General features: G+C 42.7%; 1 protein-coding gene across 10 annotated transcripts in view; it reads left to right on the forward strand.

Annotated features, from left to right (window-relative positions):
* rbfox3a (RNA binding fox-1 homolog 3a) overlaps positions 1-17,320 on the forward strand; it is a 1,185,382-nt gene that overhangs the window by 1,035,817 nt on the left and 132,245 nt on the right. The gene's annotated exons all lie outside the window — the stretch shown is intronic.

The following is a 17,320-nucleotide window of genomic DNA, read 5'->3' on the forward strand; positions in this document are numbered from 1 at the left end:
TGTGTAAGCAAGTAAACAAAAAAATAAGTAATAAATACATAAGTAAAGTACTTGACAAGACATTGGTTGAAATCAGCAGGACAACTTTGATTACCGAAATTATGTTAAAAAATGTTACCTTCATTGAAAGTAGCAAAATAGAGAAAGTGACACTGACAGTACATGTTTTACGTTGTGTTACTTTGTCTCAGACCCTTCTGTCCTTGAATAAGCTGTGCATCGATCTCCTTAACAAATGTGCAATCAAACTAAAACACAAATGCGACAGCTTCACTGTTAGAAGTGTTTAATACAAAAATGTGAGATTTTTGCTGCCTGATTATAGGGCTTAGCAGGCTTTGTATATACAAATCCTCATTTAATAGTAATTTTGATAATAACTGTTGAAACTTAACAGCTAAAAAAAAAACACAATATCATGAAAGTTACTATAATGTAGTGTTGTATCGTGACCTGATGACACAAACATGGTGAAACATTAATGAGTTGTGATTTGTTTACGAGTTTCGTCAACAAATCTATGTTTGTGAGACATATATAGTTTTGATGGTTCATGGGCTTGGCAATTTTAAAAAGTATATTTTTTACACATTGAAGAGTTTCCAGTGGGATGCAATGCATGGAAAACAATGGCTGTGCAAACTTTTAGAAAGAATGGCCATATTGATATTATCCATCCATCCATTTTCTACCACTTGTCCCTTTTAGGGTCGCGGGGGGTGCTGGAGCCTATCTCAGCTGCATTCGGGCGGAAGGCGGGGTAGACCCTGGACAAGTCGCCAGCATATTATTCACTTTTATTTGTATTTCTTACCAAACACACTGAAACCACTCCAGTGTCGATCAAATATGCTAAGCTGTAAATTATAGTTAAATATATGTTATGTTTAATTGTATGTTAGAATATTCCCAGAGGGCCAATAAAAATCTGTGTTTTTTAGACTCCTCTGCTCTATGGTACTAACAGATTTTGGAAAAGTGTTACTTAAGAGATGGACCTATCACATGTTCACTCATTGGACAATTCATTGGGTATGCCCTATCAATCTATTGAATCCAAAATAAAAGATACACATCTCTGTATGATGCAGTACAGTTTGACACACATGTAATGATAAACAGTATTTATAAGATTAACCACACTCTAAACCTGTGATTAATCATGATTAATCATGGGTTAATATTTGCTTGCATTAATAACATTTTCTGAAGAAAATACTCCAATATTTGGGTACATGTGCAATTTAGTACTCAGAATTTCATACAGAAACATTTCTTAAATGTTTTACTGAAGTGCCAGTCATTGATTTGTTCAAAACTTGGTGAAAATAAATATAGTAAATACATATAGTAAAAAAAACATGTTTTTAAGTCTGTGCAGTTTGCAATAATCTTGCAATCAATGTACAGTTACTAATCAATAATGAAGTAAACACGCTCATTAACATTGTGCACCATTTACTCTTCTTTACTTTAAACAGCTGTTGAAACGAACAAGTTTGTTTCCAGTTTTCAGATGACAATGCTGATCTCTTTTTTTGTTCTCGTTATGATTACTTACTCAACGTTCCAACGTTCTCCAGTAAACAAAATAAATTCACATCCAGTCTGTAGTTGCAAGTTGATGCTCTTGTTTGTGTAGTACAGTTGGTTTATCCCTGTTGTAATTGTGCACGACAGATCAGCTGTGGTGCTATGAATGACATCTTCTTGGAAGACTTGGTCTTCACAGATGTTAGGTGTCCTACATGCAGTGGCTGTCTGTTTAGCAAAGGCATATGTTTAACTTAACTGTGCTACTTTAGTTGAAAACATTGAATCAGTGAACGTTGCCAGAGAAGCTCGATGAGGACGGTGACTGCTGCTTGCTTTCACCTCATAGTCTCCAAGACACAAAAAAGTATCCAATATCCCCAGGAAAAGTCACAAGCTGTTTACAAAAGAGGTCGCCAAGAGGATTGACAACACTCAAGTAAGATGTTTCGCTTTAAGATGGATTAAACTGGATTTGTACCTATGATAAAAACGTTTGTTCCTGCAATACCAACAAGTTACCTTAGTTGTATCCAAAATTCTGTTGTGAAGCGAAAAGGCCGCCTCTCATCGTGATCACAGACTGTGTTACAATTGTGCACGTCTTCTGGGTTCAGCCTCAACCTAGAAGTGATTAATCATCATTCATATTTGATACCATGATAATTTTTTAAAATTGAATCACATGTGGTAATGCGTCAAGGTTGACAGCCCTAATATATATATATATATATATATATATATATATATATATATATATATATATATATATATATATATATATATATATATATATATATATGTCAGTGGCGTGCAGTCACTAGAGGGAGGGGAGGCGGGGCCTCACCTGCCATCATGGAAAGAAAAAAAAAGTAATTAAATTGTTATATGTATCCAGTGATTATACTAAAGTTATTTTCCATTTAACTTCACCAGTTTTAGATTATTTTTATTTTTATTTTCACATTTGCCGTTCAAATACTGAGAAGAGATGATCAGCAGCCAGTTGAGGCACTTGTGCCTCACCATGGATTGCGACTCGGCTAACTGCTGGCCTGCTGTGCAGTGAGACCGTATTGCTATATGAATTATATTATACATTTCCATAGTTTAGTTAGCTGAGGTATATAATGTACAGTGTATTTTGTCAACAACTGTATGTGTGTAACGTATTTTTAGTGCTGAGCGATCATAAATGTGCTGCGGAGACACACTGTGTGAGGCTCGTATCATAACCCCGCCTCCTGGTGCCAAGCACCTCCGCCGCAGAATGCACTGCCCGACGGGAGCACCGCGGCCACACCAACCAAAGCCCACACCCAAACCCTCCACGTGCAAGACCGAATCCACCCAAAAAAAGTCACTTAACAAGAAGCCAAAAAGTGCAAAAACAACAATGCTCGCGCTGCAGGAGCCGCGAACGACCGCAGGGACACAACATTAGGTACACCTGCACTGCAGGTTCATATGTTTTTAAATTTGACTGTGATGATGCAGTCGTGCCTCACCAGACATTAACCTCACCGCACGCCACTGATATATGTATATGTAAAAATCTGCTGTTTAGTATGTGTGCTTGGCTCCACAATAAGGTCTGATACAATGCTAAAAACGTTGTGAAAGACCACCTCAAAAAACGGAACGGATTTTTTAAAAAAATGTTTCACTAAAGGAGAAATCCAGAATGTACATGAAATTAAAGAATGTGTTTTTTACGATGTTAACTATGAACGATATAACACTGAACAACATATGAACATCGCTCTTCTTTTACTTCTGAGACCACCTTTTTGATGGACATATTTTACAGTCAAGCAAAACAAAACAAAAATGCAACAAACACTATGAAATATGAACACAAATGGTAAAAAAAACCAACCTACAATCTGACATAATATCACTTTTCTGCAGAACTTTGTTGTAAAAATGTGCTTCCGTTTGTTTCAGACTGGCCGCTCTGGAAACACTGTCCGCCCACACTGCCTCGTTTGAGCTGCTGTGACGTAGATTACCGTAATAATTTTTAAATCACCCAAAAGCGCCGATTCCAACCATTGAAATACTTTGTATAGTTTATGACTTACGGGTATTTGAAAACAGCACTACACATCATAATGGCAGCTACAGTTCCAATGTTAAAGGTCTAAAAAAAATAGTGGGAAAAGTCCGGCGGGTCGGATTGAAAATCTTAACGTGCTGTAATTTGCCTAAGTCAGGTCTAAACAGTCAGTCTAAACGATTAATTGCATTGGCAATTTAATCGCGATGTAATAAAAAAAGCGATTCAGAAAACTACTTTAAAAAAAGTAAATAATTATAGTTACATATCACTTTACCAAAAGAGTAATTCAATTACAAACGGAATTACTCCTTAATAAATGTAATTAATTACTAGGGAAAGTTATTAATGCGTTATTTAAAAAACAAACTTCTAATATCTGGCATATGCAGTTGAGAGACGTTTCATGAGAGCAGAGTGTGTGTGCCTTTAAAATGCGGTACTCGTTGCCAAGTGACGTCAGCGAGAGAGCGCTCATAGCAGCATTTTATTCAACATTTTGTGCTGCACACATCACAACAGTCAAGTAAGAACTCAAAGACAAAAAACACACTTTCAGCCTTCACAATAAAAGCGCTGTATTGACAAGACTGCAAGTCAAAGTGTTTAGTAAGTTTATTAATTGTATTATTTATAAGTAAGAGTATAGGTATAATAATACTGATATTGTTTATTGTAATACCGATTGATTTATTGCTTGTGTTTTTGAAAAATGCATCACATATTAAATCGCAATATAGACGGGAAAAAATTAATTGTATTTTTTTCCAAAATCGTTCAGCCTTAGTCTATATTAAGCCTGAGGAAACAAGGTTCTCTTTGGTATTTCTAGATCGCATTGGATTGTACCTAATGTTGTGGCCAGTGAGTGTCTTAATGCACATTTTGAAACTGTACTTAAGAGGTATGTTTTAGTTCGTATGGTCTGCATGCGTGTCAGCTGGTCTCAGACACGGTCTCATGGCCGAGCTGCACCCTTGAGCTCAGTCTGTCATGGCTGAGTAATGTAGTTGAGAGTGTAATTGTATGGCTCATGGCTGCTCTACCGTGACCAGCACAGGAGCACACACATGAATGTGCACACTACACCAGGGTTTCTCAAACTGGGGTCAGAAGACCCCCATGGCTTAGCAGGCAAAAAAGTAATGAAGAATTCAAAAAACAGAAAATATATAATTTTTGTCTTTAACAATTATAAATATTTTTACTGTATGGTTCCAATATTAGTTTTTTTACGGTTGTGTTGGTCTGAAACTCCAAGATGCAGAGATGGCAGGTGTAGTGCAAGTAAAAATGTATGGAACAACAAAAACAAATAAATACTCCAACATGGATAAGCACATTAAATATAAAGAAAGCTGTGCACGTTTTTGAATACAAAACAATGAAGTAGGGATGTAACAATTTGAAAATTTCATGTCACGATTATTGTGACCAAAAATATCACGGTTTACATTGTTATTGCGGTTTTGTTGAATGTGCTTAAAAAGTACTTACAGTATACACACACTGAAATGTTTAGATAAGGTAACAACTTAGATAAGGTAGATAAGGTAACAACTTAGCGCAGGAATCAAGAAACAAGAACCAGGAATATCCAAACATAACTGTTGCATCCAGCAAACAACGAAGTCAGACCGAATGTGGCGCACAACGCGAATAAATAGCTCTCTGATTAGTGCCCGGCAGCAGGTGAGCGTGACGAACACTAATCAGAGGCCGGTGAAACCAATCAGCACCCATGGTAACCAGGGGTGCACAAAACAGGAACTCAGGGAGTCCAAAACTAAACAGAACATGACTAAACAAAACATGATCCGGTCCACGGATAATGACAGTACCCCCGCCCCCTAAAGGACAGATTCCAGATGTCCCCAGAATAACACAAAAAGAAAAAAGACCAAGTTCAGGAGTCACAGGAGGGCTGAGGGAGGACTTGGTTGTGGGTCGCCAGGCCAAGTGTCCCCGAATCCACCGAGGACAAGTCAAGTGGCGTCGGCAAGTGGCGTCGGCAAGTGGCGTCGGCAAGTGGAACGCCGCTGCAGCAGGTGAGGCTGTGGCCGGTGAGAAGGTGGATGCGAGTGGCGCCAAAACCTCAGCAGCCTTTGAGTCTTACGCCCAAGTCGTGGGCGTCGCTGCTGTCTGCGTCCATTAATTGGCCACTGCGGACACCGCGTGCGCGCGTGCGGACGCCTGATTGCCGCTTGTGCTGGAGGTCGCGGGAGACAAGGAAGACGGTGGCACCTTTGGAGCTTGAGCTTCAGGCGAAGGAGGCTGCCGTGGTGCTGCTAGCCGTGGAGCTGCAACTGGAAGCAGCCTTGGAGCAGGTGCTGGAACCGGAAGCAGCCACAGTGCAGGTACTGGAACCGGAAGCAGCCGTGGTGCTGGTGCTGGAACCGGAAGCAGTCGTGGTGCAGGAACCCGGAAGCAACCTTAGTGCTGGGACCGGTGCGAGAACCAGCCCTGGTGCTGGGACCGGTGCGGGAACCAGCCTTGGTGCTTGGACCGGTGCGGGAACCAACCTTGAAGCTGGGACCGGTGCGGGAACCTGCCTTGGTGCTGGCACCGGTGCAGGAACCAGCTTTGGTGCTGGGACCGGTGCGGGAACCAGCTTTGGAGCCGGTGCTGGTGCCGGAACCAACCTTGGAGCCGGTGCTGGTACGGGAACCAGACTTGGAGCCGGTTCTGGTACGGGAACCAGACTTGGAGCCGGTCCTGGTACGGGAACCAGTCTTGGAGCAGGTGCTGGTACGGGAACCAGCCTTGGTGCTGAAGCCGGTGCTAGCCGTGACTTTGGCGGAGGTGGCCTGGCTGGGGGTTGCAGCTTGACATGCCGAAGGACAGGTGGTGGTGGCCGCGCCAGAGGTTGCTGCCTGGCTGGGCGCAGCTCTGCCACCCCACTAGCACAGCTCTCAGACGGTGGCACCTTTGGAGCTTGAGCGTCAGGCGAAGGAGGCTACCGTGGTGCTGCTAGCCGTGGAGCTGGAACTGGAAGCAGCCTTGGAGCAGGTGCTGGAACCGGAAGCAGCCACGGTGCAGGTACTGGAACCGGAAGCAGCCGTGGTGCTGGTGCTGGAACCGGAAGCAGCCGTGGTGCAGGAACCCGGAAGCAACCTTAGTGCTGGGACCGGTGCGAGAACCAGCCTTGGTGCTGGGACCGGTGCGGGAACCAGCCTTGGTGCTTGGACCGGTGCGGGAACCAACCTTGAAGCTGGGACCGGTGCGGGAACCTGCCTTGGTGCTGGCACCGGTGCAGGAACCAGCTTTGGTGCTGGGACCGGTGCGGGAACCAGCTTTGGAGCCGGTGCTGGTGCCGGAACCAGCCTTGGAGCCGGTGCTGGTACGGGAACCAGACTTGGAGCCGGTTCTGGTACGGGAACCAGACTTGGAGCCGGTCCTGGTACGGGAACCAGTCTTGGAGCAGGTGCTGGTACGGGAACCAGCCTTGGTGCTGAAGCCGGTGCTAGCCGTGACTTTGGCGGAGGTGGCCTGGCTGGGGGTTGCAGCTTGACATGCCGAAGGACAGGTGGTGGTGGCCGCGCCAGAGGTTGCTGCCTGGCTGGGCGCAGCTCTGCCACCCCACTAGCACAGCTCTCAGACGGTGGCACCTTTGGAGCTTGAGCGTCAGGCGAAGGAGGCTACCGTGGTGCTGCTAGCCGTGGAGCTGGAACTGGAAGCAGCCTTGGAGCAGGTGCTGGAACCGGAAGCAGCCACGGTGCAGGTACTGGAACCGGAAGCAGCCGTGGTGCTGGTGCTGGAACCGGAAGCAGCCGTGGTGCAGGAACCCGGAAGCAACCTTAGTGCTGGGACCGGTGCGAGAACCAGCCTTGGTGCTGGGACCGGTGCGGGAACCAGCCTTGGTGCTTGGACCGGTGCGGGAACCAACCTTGAAGCTGGGACCGGTGCGGGAACCTGCCTTGGTGCTGGCACCGGTGCAGGAACCAGCTTTGGTGCTGGGACCGGTGCGGGAACCAGCTTTGGAGCCGGTGCTGGTGCCGGAACCAGCCTTGGAGCCGGTGCTGGTACGGGAACCAGACTTGGAGCCGGTCCTGGTACGGGAACCAGACTTGGAGCTAGTCCTGGTACGGGAACCAGTCTTGGAGCAGGTGCTGGTACGGGAACCAGCCTTGGTGCTGAAGCCGGTGCTAGCCGTGACTTTGGCGGAGGTGGCCTGGCTGGGGGTTGCAGCTTGACATGCCGAAGGACAGGTGGTGGTGGCCGCGCCAGAGGTTGCTGCCTGGCTGGGCGCAGATCTGCCACCCCACTAGCACAGCTCTCAGCACTAACCACTACCCCCCCACCCCCCCTCCCCCACCCCACCTCCCCCTCAGGAAGCGTATAGCAGACGCTTTCCGTGATATCTGGAACAGTCTCTAGGGGTGTGGGGGGGGGGGGGGGGTCAGGAAGGGGGTAAACTCCTCCCTTCTCGATTGTCCAAAATGTCTATTTGCACCCCCCACCTGAGATTGTGTGGAAGAACAGGAGGAAAAAGTATGTGCTGTTGACGGAGCAATAGTCATTGGGGGCGGTGCCACAGTCATCGGGGGCGGAGTTTGAGTCCTGGAGGACAGGGACAGACTTGGTGAGCGAGTCCGTAAAAAAATGTTATGATATTCCGCTATGGTTGCAAGAATGTCCTTAGCGGGAGACTGACAGAAAGATTTGCAGAAAAAAACTCTTGCTCTCTGACGTCATTACCAGTGGGCGGGGTGACGACATCAGAGGGCGACAGCGGAGTGACGTCATCGGCGTCGGTCTCCATTTGGCTGACAGCACAGTCGGTGAAATGTTTGGCGAAGTGACTGATTGGATTTCCAAACATCGGTGGCGAGGATGACAGGGCTGCTTGTAGCTTGCTTCTGTCCGGAGGAGGAGTTTGCGGGATTGGCGCGTCCTGACAGCGAGTCGAAGCCTTCTTTGACAGCTTCCGTCTTCGCCGACGCGTCCGGGACGGCTGTGTGGCAATGTCCCCGGACCAGAAGGAGTTGATGGGGACAAGCGAACCTCCGGGACCCCACATCATATTACTCTTCTCTTCGGGCGAATAACAGAGCGTCTCCACTTCCATCGCTCTTAACACCCTCCACGTACCTTCATCAACCTCCTTGAAGTCCGTTGCGAGATATATATATATATATATATATATATATATATATATATATATATATATATATATATATATATATATATATATATATATATATATATATATATATATATATATATATATATATATGTCTTAATTAGATTATCCAAAAAATAGTGCTCGATACCGTGGTAGAGCGTAATATGTATGTGTGGGGAAAAAATCACAAGACTATTTCATCTCTACAGGCCTGTTTCATGAGGGGTTTCCTCAATCCTCAGGAGGATTGAGGAAACCCCTCATGAAACAGGCCTGTAGAGATGAAATAGTCTTGTGATTTTTTTCCCACACATACATATATATATATATATATATATATATATATATATATATATATATATGTATATATATATATATATATATATATATATATATATATATATATATATATATATATATATATATATATATATATATATATATATATACGTTCTCTCGCAACGGACTTCGAGGAGGTTGATGAAGGTACGTGGAGGGTGTTAAGAGCGATGGAAGCGGAAACACTCTGCTATTCGCCCGAGGAGAGGAGTATATGGCTGGCTTCGTTCTGTAACGTTGGGGTCGCATCTTACTGCGTGGGTTGTTCTCCCGGGATGCAGACGGACAACTCCGGACAAAGCGTGCAGGTAGGAATATGATTTATTCCTCATAAATCATACGCAATACAAAAAGACAGGAAACAAACAAAAGGAAAGCGTGCCGATCGCACGGGAAGCTAAGGCACCTACTTAGCACAGGAATCAGGAATCGAGAACAAGTAGAAACCAACTCGTTGTATATTGCAAATAACAAAGCCAGACAGTGTGTGGCACACAACCTGAATAAATAGCTCTCTGATTAGTGACCGGCAGAAGGTGAGCGTGCCGAACACTAACCAGAGGCAGGTGAAACCAATCAGCACCCATGGTAACCAAAACAAACCCAGGGGTGCACGAAACAGGAACTCATGGAGTCTAAAACTAAACAGAACATGACTGAACAAAGCATGATCCGGGCAACGGGTCATAACACGTTCAAATTGCAGAAAGGATAAAGGTTTCTTCAAAGTTCCTCGAGAGGTAATGAAGAAGGGTGGAAGAGTACAAGATTTTACGAAAAAAGACCAGAAAAGGAGCATGCACTCCAGTCGAAGAAGGCGGAGTTGTTTGCACACGTTTGCAAATCACTTCATTAAAGGTTTGTTACATATAATTTTAACATTTCGTATCTCCCATTTAAGTATTATCTTGATATTATTTGTATTTTTTAAATCACATTTTTGCTATGACTATTTCGTAACGCACCAACTCGGCGAGTCTAAATAAAAGAAAGCAAATGTTAGCAAAACCTAAAAGAGTTTAGTCTTTGCCAAAGGCAAAAATCATAAATGAAGCTTTCAGCACATACACAACATTGAGATCTAGTTATATTTTGATAAAGACGGGGAAAACATGCATATTCATAAACGCCACGTACAACAAAAACTAAGCAACGAACATGGCTGTAGACGCAAAGTTAAATCATGAAATGCAACCTTACCATAGCAAAAACGATGAATGATTTATCTGGGAGAGTCTTGATACCAATTTCCCTGACCAGCCACACACAAAGCAGTTGTATATTTCCATGCTTTTCCAATTTGTCATATGTTTTGTTGTGTAGAATGATGTCTGGAGCATCTAATAGTTTGACATGTCTGTGAACGCTACAGAAGGATAATCCTTGAAATCACTCGACAAAACTTATTTTGATAACGTATAGGGTTAGATTTGATTGCATATATTGCATTTTTTGCTCGTATCTGCTTTTAGTGGTAAGATGTAGGCCCCTCGTGTACTCAGATAGGTCACACTCTGTTAGCTGCTGTTGCGTTTGACCAGATGTTCCTCCAAGTGGGATGTAAAACGCTGGTCAGTCCCAAGTTCCTTAGATGACTATAAACTGAACTCAAATGTACCACCAAGCACAGGATAGGTATTTTGTCATTTATTTTCAAATATTTGAGAATAGAGACCAGCCTCGAACAACACATATAAATGCGGAGCCCAAGTTGATCTGACAACATCCCGGAATGCACTCTCCTCTTCAATATCTCCCCCCCGCCCTCACTTGTCTCACCTCAAACACATGCTCATTGTGCTTCTTATCTAGAGTCGGCCTCAGAAGGGAAGCAAGGAGGATTCCTTCTCTCTGCCTTCCACCCCAAGGCCATCCCCAGTGCAAGCACTTTGTCATGAGATGATTAGAAAAGCAAAGAGTACAATATGGAACATTAACTATATGTAATATGACTATGATTAATAAGTAACACAAAATATGGATATATGACGATATATGTATATATCCTTCACTGCACAGTAGCCATGTTGGTTTGCTGGCCCACCACTTTGTTAATTTCCGTTCCAAAGTCACTTTTCCGAACACAACCTATACGGTGATACTCACTGGTAGTGATCCAATCTAATAACCTGTTGTCTGCAAGACAAAAAATCTATCTGGTGAGCGTGAGAAAGGAAAACAAAACTTTGTTGGAGGGGTTATGGGATCTCCATGGGTCACTCTGGCCAAGCTGATCTACCAAAGAATTCAACGTGCTAGCGAAGTTGGTCAAAATGACAGATCTAAAGGAGGACCTGTCTAGAACAGGGTCATGAATGAGGTTTAAGTCACCGCCCTCAATCGGGTTTTGATTACCAATATCGGGAAGAGAAGAACATGCGACAAATCTATTGGCAACAACACTGGAGCACTAACACTCGCTAAAATAACCAGAATGTCAAATAGCTTGCCAGAAACCGCTACAAAACACCCATTTGGCTCCTCAAAAGCGTTTGTGGGTTTAAATAGTATGTTTTTGCCAATAATAATGGCCGCGCCCCTTGCCCTGCCTGCAAAACATTTGGAATGAAACATGAGGCCCATCCATGGTCTTTTAAGACGCATGATCTCCGAAGTCTGCAGGTGCGGTTCCTAAAGAAAATAAGCATCCCCTCTGAGCTGGTTCAAATAGAAATTAATTTTTCCCCTCTTGGTTGCTGCATTTACATTCCACGAAACGAACCTGCAGCCCAGATTTTGCAAAACAGTTATGTTAGACATCACTCACCCTTTGTAGAAAAGATGTAGACTAGCTGTGACAAAGCCCTTCTAAGAGGTGGGGGGGGGGGGGGGGTGCGGGGCAAGGTGGCAGAAAGCAAGGGGAGAAGAAAAAATTAATAGTAAGGCCGAGACAAAAACAGACACACACACACACACATCTATACAGCTTCCATTTTTCATACTCACCCATCGTAAACCACTCCAGCAAGACAAAAGTACCCTTGTACTTATATTTGGCAATCGAACCACTAGTATTAATATTTGGAAGTGAAATATGTGACATTACTGCTGAGCGTACCACAACCAAAATGATTCAACACTTTATAGTAACAGAACAAATAGTGTGGTTAGCTGAAACAAAACGTCGCAGCATAGACTTCTTACATATTTCGCTTGAGACAATGGTTAAAATACAAGCCCAACAAAGAAAAAAAAACACCCGCATGAAATTCCAAGTCAAAAACGCAGTTGGTGGGCAGTAAGTTGCCAAAGCACTCTCAAAGCCTCAACAGACCGGCGAAAGGTTTGTATCAGCGTGATGCTAGCGCTAGCCGCCATGAGCTCAGCCTGAGCCCCAGCCACGGAAAAAAGTAAAGTACAGTGACCTCAGGGGTTGGGCACACATCCCAAGAAGGCTGAGGCTTCCTCAACTGAAGCAAAACGTTTATTCTCAGTAGACTCGCTATGGAAGCTCTAAAAACTACCGGTACAACAAAGATGACAGGGAGACAACGCTGTCGAAGGTGTGCCCCGTAAATAAGACCGCCCACAAAACGTCGCATATTGAAGAGACGGTCAGAAAGCGGCTCGAAGTTGGTCTGTAAAACATAGTCTATGCAACATTTTGACTAAAGAACCAACATTACATGTTATGTAGACCACAAGGAAGTGTTTTACATGTAGAAAAAAAATCTAAATATGACTCCTTTAGTGCGCCTTTTTATAGACCCACTCATCGGCAGTGCGCCTTATATTCTATGCGCTCTATGGACCAGAAAATACAGTACTATAAAGTTCTTGTTTTAGTTGATGTTGACATACTAGTACATTGTTCACTGTTGTTGTAGACAATTTGAAACCTATGAAATTGTTGAAATGAAAAATTGATTTGTTTATGTCAACATGTTTTATAGCAACTTCATCATTATTGCTGTGCAGCATGAAACTACAACAGCAACATAACTGTCTAGTTACACAGCTCCAAGACATGACTTCTCAGTGGCCTTGAGGTTAGTGTCTGCCCTGAGATCGGTAGGTCGTGAGTTCAAACCCCGGCCGAGTCATACCAAAGACTATAAAAATGGGACCCATTACCTCCCTGCTAGGCACTCAACATCAAGGGTTGGAATTGGGGGTTGAATCACCAAAATGATTCCCGAGCGCGGCCATCGCTGCTGCTCACTGCTCCCCTCATCTCCCAGGGGGTGAACAAGGGGATGACTCAAATGCAGAGGACACATTTCACCACACCTAGTGTGTGTGTGAGACAATCATTGGTACTTTAACTTTAACTTTTCCTGTTCAGTGCGAAGTAAGCTTCAAAATAGTGGTAGTATAGTAATAGTATTAACCTGAATTCTACCACAACAACACGATGCTTGTGTTTCATTTTTTGCAAGGATAAGAAAGCTCTGCTCATGTACAAAGTTGTATTACCTTTACCAATTTATTTAACCACTTGTATGTCTGTTTGTTTGTTAGTGGGCGGATTTTGATGAAACTTTCAGGAAATTAGATAGGCAACAAGTGATTTGATTTTTTTTTGGTGATCATGATCATGGCTACTGTATTACCTTATGTTTACTATAAAAGGCTGAAACTTTTCTGTGCGTGTATACGAGGGGCCCCGTCTCCACCCATAGAGATAAAGAGAGCGGTTGACCGCACGAGGGTCATTCTAATGCAAAGTATGAACCCTTTTGGAGCCTGTTTAGAAGAGACAGAGGAATAAAACAAACATGCACGAAAACGGCAATTTCATTTACCCTGTGATTAATTACTTACGCCAGGAGGTTATGAATTAAACCTTTTTTTTCTGTCTATCTGTTTGTTAGTTAGCAACATAGCACAAAAGTTATAAACTCTGAGTGTTTCTCTTGTTGTAATTGTATTTGTAAATTAATGCAGGGGCTCTGTTACAGACGTGTATGAAATACCCTATGAAAAACAATTAGTATAAAACTAGAAACACACTTGAAGAGTGAAAACTTCCAACAGGCCCTATCTCCCAGTAATAAAGAAACAAAAACAAAAAAAATACTCAATCCAGATGGTGATCTCGATCACCCCCAAAATACAGAGGTGGGACCAAGTCATTGCTTTGCAAGTCACAAGTAAGTCTCAAGTCTTTGCCCTCAAGTCTCGAGTCAAGTCCCGAGTCAAGACAGGCAAGTCCCGAGTCAAGTCCAAAGTCAAGACTGGAAAGTCTCAAGTCAAGTCACAAGTCCTGCATTTTGAGTTTCGAGTCCTTTCAAGTCCTTTTAACCACAGACTAATATTTTTACACAGATTGTGTATGCTTTTAAACCGCTGTATTTATTTATTAAAACAAGTGCATTTGAAATAGCAGGAAAAAAAATAGTACTGACATTGCAATTCATAATAGCACTATTAACCAGTCATTTTAATAGTTTAAACAATTTTAAACATTTAAGTCATTCCTTTACAGAATAAACACATTTGCAAAAACAAGTGCAACTGTACTTATTTGTACAAAAGTGTTAACATTGTATTTCCATGGCATATTGCATTGTAACTAGTTCCACAGCAGTTTCTATTCTGTTCTTACCTTATCTCATTGATCTCATCTCATACTGTATGTGTGTTTATGTGTGTGCACACATGAAAAACATAACAAATACATGAACATAACAATGAACAGAGTTGTACTTTTTAGATGTCAGGGCCCTATGCAATATGTACACATAATCTTAATATAGTATACATTTTAACTGACCTTTATTTGACTATGTTTGTCTTTTTGTAGGTGGCTAAAATACGCGGTGCTGCTGACCGCCGTCTCTGTTATGTTACTGTGTGTGATACATTGACTAACGTAACGTTATGTGAAGGTACCTCATGCAACCCTGCTTAAAAAAATCACTTGACAAAAAGTATGAATAAGGTAGCAAACTGCAGTGGACGCAACATATTGCCGTGTTTGAAATGATGTTATAACCATAGACATCTTATAAGTAGACGCAGTATTGGTTGCTGTGACGCGAGCAAATTGCATCTTGAAGTGGTGATGAGGAGCCGGCGAGCAGCCTAAACTGACAGTTGACAGGTAGAAAACAAAGATACCGGGCTGGTGTTCAGCGTTTTACTACTCAAATGAGCGGACTGTTGAAAATAGGAATCGGGGGATTACTTTTCACAAGTAAGATTTAACATTAATGTACTATTGGTTGTATTTTATGAAAATAACATTACCACAGAGTTGAGAAGGAGCAAAGATCTTCAATATTTGTATGTGAAAATCACAAATAAATCTTCTGGGGGAGGATGACGCCCCTACAGGGGTTTGGTTTACAAACTTTCAGCCCCACCTAAAACAAAATTCACCAGCCGCCACTGATTATGATGCATTCTCATTTTAGGCAAAATATAAGACAATACTTTCTTAACAGTATAATTGTAACCAGGAATAAGTCTTCAAGTAACAATATTCAAATACTAACATTGTTGGGTAAGACAGCATTTGGTTTTATTCTGAATCCAGTGAAACAGATTGGTGGTTTTAGCTGATATAAAGACTTTCAGGTGTTTATATATGTTTAAGTATTTGGCAGACGCTTTTATCCAAAGCGACATACATAAAAAAATACATATAAAACAATCACTGTAAACATGATCATTTAAGGGAAGAATGTAATACAAAATATCAATACAAAGTGTCAAGACAGAATAAACTCTCTGCTGTTGCAGCAACAGAGATACGGTCTATAACATATATAGATATTTAATGTATTCATACATTGTTTATGTAGGATATACGCATGTATATATAACCTAATTATATTGTTTCTTCAACTTAAAAATAGCTGACCGTTTTTTTTCCCCTTCTCTGGGATTATGTTCCCAGTTTTGATCTCGGACGTCTGGTCACTCATAGCATATAAGAATATTATATTACTGTTAAGCAAACTATGAATAATAAAACATGTGTCCGTTATCATAGCTACACGTATGACAAAAAAGCGCGTGAAAATGAGTGGTATTCAGTGAGGTAAAATGAATTAAATGCGCTGACAGTTCATTGCTCCTGCCAAATGAATTGCACTGAGTGGAGCGGATCACCACTCCAAGATGGCGGCCCCGCGTCTAGTCTGCGCCAGTAAGCAGTAGCGCTCGATGCTGCGTCTACTTATAAGATGTCTATGGTTATGACGTTAGCAGTGAGTTTACAGCCTCACTGATTTAACTACAAAGCAAATAAAAGTCATGTTACTTAGCCAATAAACGTTATCTTACATTCAAAACTTACCCTTCTTTGTGCATCTTGTTGAAGTTGTTGCGTCTCCGTCTGTAATATTCGAACTGCGTGATTTGCATACGGCAATTCGTTTTTTGTTGACAAGTCGTAGTTTTTATACCCGAACGAAACCAACTTTGGTATAAATCTTTCTCACTGCCGCGTTGTTTGACAACTCTTGTTCATTGGTTGTCCTGCAATTTGATTGGCTGAATGCTGTGTGATGAAAACAATGTAGATCTAATTTGATTGGCTGTTGTACTGAGAGCACACACGCTGACACGCAGCACACACACTGATAGACAGACATGTACAAAATGAAAGCTACGGAGCGCTCCCAAATAACTTTTTAAGCTTTAGGTTTTGGGGAAAGTAGCAAGTTATGTCAAGTCAAAAGGCTCAAGTCCAAGTGAAGTCACAAGTCATTGATGTTAAAGTCTAAGTCGAGTTGCAAGTCTCTTTACATTTTGTCAAGTCGAGTCTAAAGTCATCAAATTCATGACTCGAGTCTGACTCGAGTCCAAGTCATGTGACTCGAGTCCACACCTCTGCCAAAATATAATCACTTGATCCTGACCTATATGACATTTTCTGAAAGTTTATTAAAAATTGTGCATAACTTCTTTGGTTAATTGCTGAAATAAATGGAGTGAATCCTCTGTTGGTCATCTACTAGCTATTTATTAGCCTGCTCAGTGGCCTTGTGGTTAGAGTGTCCACCCTGAGATTGGTAGGTCGTGAGTTCAAACCCCGGCCGAGTCATACCAAAGACTATAAAAAAAATGGGACCCATTACCTCCCTGCTTGGCACTCAGCATCAAGGGTTGGAAGTGGGGGTTAAATCACCAAAATGGTTCCCGAGCGTGGCCACCGCTGATGCTCACTGCTCCCCTCACCTCCCAGGGGGTGGAACAAGGGGATGGGTCAAATGCAGAGGGTAATTTCACCACACCTAGTGTGTGTCGCTATCAGTGGTACCTTGGTTGATGCGAACATACACAGAGAGAAGTTGAACTTTATGACGTAAACG

This window comes from Entelurus aequoreus, linkage group LG08 (genome assembly GCF_033978785.1).
Source record: "Entelurus aequoreus isolate RoL-2023_Sb linkage group LG08, RoL_Eaeq_v1.1, whole genome shotgun sequence".
Lineage (NCBI taxonomy): Eukaryota > Metazoa > Chordata > Actinopteri > Syngnathiformes > Syngnathidae > Entelurus > Entelurus aequoreus.